Source organism: Dipodomys merriami, unplaced genomic scaffold (genome assembly GCF_024711535.1).
Source record: "Dipodomys merriami isolate MVZ:Mamm:240054 unplaced genomic scaffold, mDipMer1.0.p SCAF_14, whole genome shotgun sequence".
Taxonomy (NCBI): domain Eukaryota; kingdom Metazoa; phylum Chordata; class Mammalia; order Rodentia; family Heteromyidae; genus Dipodomys; species Dipodomys merriami.
Genome location: NW_027202715.1, coordinates 17,229,749 through 17,232,571, shown reverse-complemented (window position 1 = coordinate 17,232,571; position 2,823 = coordinate 17,229,749). Strand labels below are relative to the sequence as shown.

The 2,823-nt window shown below is 41.8% G+C and overlaps 1 pseudogene; it reads right to left on the bottom strand.

Moving 5' to 3' along the window:
* Nucleotides 1-376: 376 nt before the first annotated feature.
* Nucleotides 377-1,362, bottom strand: LOC138825997 (olfactory receptor 13A1-like; annotated as a pseudogene).
* Nucleotides 1,363-2,823: the final 1,461 nt, after the last annotated feature.

The following is a 2,823-nucleotide window of genomic DNA, read 5'->3' as shown; positions in this document are numbered from 1 at the left end:
CTAAATAGGTAAAATTATAGGTGTGAGCTACAAGAGTCTGGTTTTTTTTGTTAATTATTATTTTTGTTATTATAAAGGTGATGTGCAGAGGAATTATAGTTATGTAAGTCGGGTGAAGTACATTTCTTTTTGGACAATGTCATCTCTTCCCTCCCTGTCTCCCACTTTTTCCCTCTCAACCCCACCCACAAGTTGTATAGTTCATTTTCCACATAGTGCCTAGAGAATTCCATTGCTGCATTTGTTTACCTTTGTCGCACCATTTCAGTGCCCCTCCTCTTATACTCCTAAGACAGGTAAATAGGTCAAGAACAAAAGAAAACAACAACAATAAAGAATAAAAGTTCTTGCTTCCATTTCCTGGAGTTCAGGTGTATTAATTTTTGAAGAAAGGGACAAGTTTCCTGAGGGCGGCTTTGACCTCCTTGTTCCTCAAAGTGTAGATGAGGGGGTTGAGGGTGGGGCTCGCCATGGTGTACAGCACTCCAGCCACCTTGCTCTTCTCTGCACTGTAGCCGGACACGGGACTGATGTAGGCATAGAACACAGCCGTGTAATACATGCACACCACGATGAGGTGGGAAGAGCAAGTGGAGAAGGCTTTCTGTTTCCCCTCTGATGTCCTCATCTTCAGGATGCTGGAGATGATGAAGCCATAGGACACAATGGTCATGAGGAAGTTCAATATGCCATAGAATGCATCAGCCAGTGTGGTCATGACATTGTTCACATAAGTGGAGCTACAGGAGAGATGGAGCAGAGGAGGGATTTCACAGGAGAAATGGGTAATGACATTGGGCCCACAGAAATTCAATCGCACCATCAGTCCTGTGTTGATAGCTGAATTGAAGGCACAGATCACCCACACTCCAGTAGCTAGCATGCTGCAAAAGACCTTGCTCATCATGGTGCTGTAATGCAGGGGGTGGCAGATGGCCGCATAGCGGTCATAGGCCATGACCGTGAGCAGCAGCAACTCTGCGGATATAGTCCATGTGAGAAAGTAGAGTTGGGCCATGCATCCCCTAAAAGAGATGGAGCTCTTCTCTTTCATCAGCCCCTCCAGAGCCTTTGGCATGATGGACGAGGTACAGATGATGTCTATCATGGCCAAATTGAGCAGGAAGAAATACATGGGAGTATGAAGGCCAGGGTTGAAGCTGATGGCCATGGTGATGAGGACATTGCCTGTGATGGCCACACAGTAGAGGGACAGGAAACAGCAGAAAAAGAAGATGTGGTATTCAGGGTGCTGTGAGAATCCCTGCAGGATGAACTCTGTTACTGCTGTGTGGTTGCTCATGGTCCTGGGGTGAGAGGGTTTTCAGGATCTACCAGGAGAATCTCTACCCACAGCTGCATGTAACTTCAGGGCTAGAATAAAAGATGAAAGATTTCCTTTGAAAGGCTGCTTTTCTGCCTGCATACATGATAACTTGATGTGAACATTCAATAGCTGCAGTAGATTAGTTTAGACACACATACCAAAATCTCATAAGAATGAAAACAAGCATTTAGCTCATAAACAGCAAACACCAGATTAACCTTTTTAAACGTTTATTAACAAGCTCAGCAAATATCACTTAGTATGGTAGAAAAAAAAGAAAAGGGAATATTATTAAATGGATGCTCCTCCCTTCTTTATCAATGAATGCACAAGTTAAAAAAAATAGATGTTGTGTAGCATTTCCATAGTTTGTTGGATATAGATATGTATTCCATTTGAGCCCCAACTTTTCTTTCTGGACATTTGTCTTTGGAAAGATAGTCAAAGTGTCTTCAAGTCACTCTGTAATCCTAGCTAAGTCTGAATACTCAGATCTAAGAATTGTGGTTTAAACCATCCTGAGGAGGAAAGCCTATGAAACTGTTATCTTCAATTAACTACACAAAAAGTCAGAAGTGGAGCTGTGGCTCAAGTGTTAGGGCATCAGCATTGAACCTAATACTTCAGGGACACCAAGCCAGGCCTTGTGTTCAAAGCCAGTACTGCTTCACACACACACACACACACACACACACACACACACACACACACACACACACACACACAAATATACACCAGTGTATACATGCATGTGTATGGCTCATATTTGTAATCCTAGTTATTTGGGAAACTGAGATCTGAGGTTCCTGGTTCAAAGTCAGACTGGGCAGGAAAACCATGAGACTCTTTTCCTCAATTATCTAGCTGAAAGCCAGAAGCAGAGCTGTGGCTCCAGTGGCAGACAGCCAGCCTTTAGAGAAAAAGCTATAAAGGACACTGCCCAGGCCCTGAGATCAAGCCCTAGTATTGTCATTAAAATAAATCTTCAAATTATCTGCATGGCACTATTTATGACTGAATATTTAAATTTAACCTATATTCTTTAAGATGTTCCTCTGATATATTGACATAATGCCATATAGTGTTTTGAAGTGTCTTAGTGACCATTTTAAAAATAGAATAAAAAATTAAAATAACATGCCCAAATATGACCTGATTTGCAGGGTAACAGATGTCGGTACATGAATCAAAGTCAACAGGTGAGTGAAGCCATAATTTCATGGCAGGGATAGATTGTGTTTGATTTTCATTTTCTTTTTTGCCAAAGTGCTTTCTGTTCTTTCTCTGGAATGACCTTCCTGAAATGCGTCATGAAAATCTCTTTCTAGCACCACCATACCCTCCATACTCACTGAGGAGGAAATTCTCTCAACTGCTCTTCCTGGATTCCCCTTTTCTCCAAGTTTTCTCTTCACCCCAAATTAACCAATGTGGTACCTAACCCATTTACCTTTTCCTTCACCTTTTCATTTGAAAACAAAACTGATTAATATTTT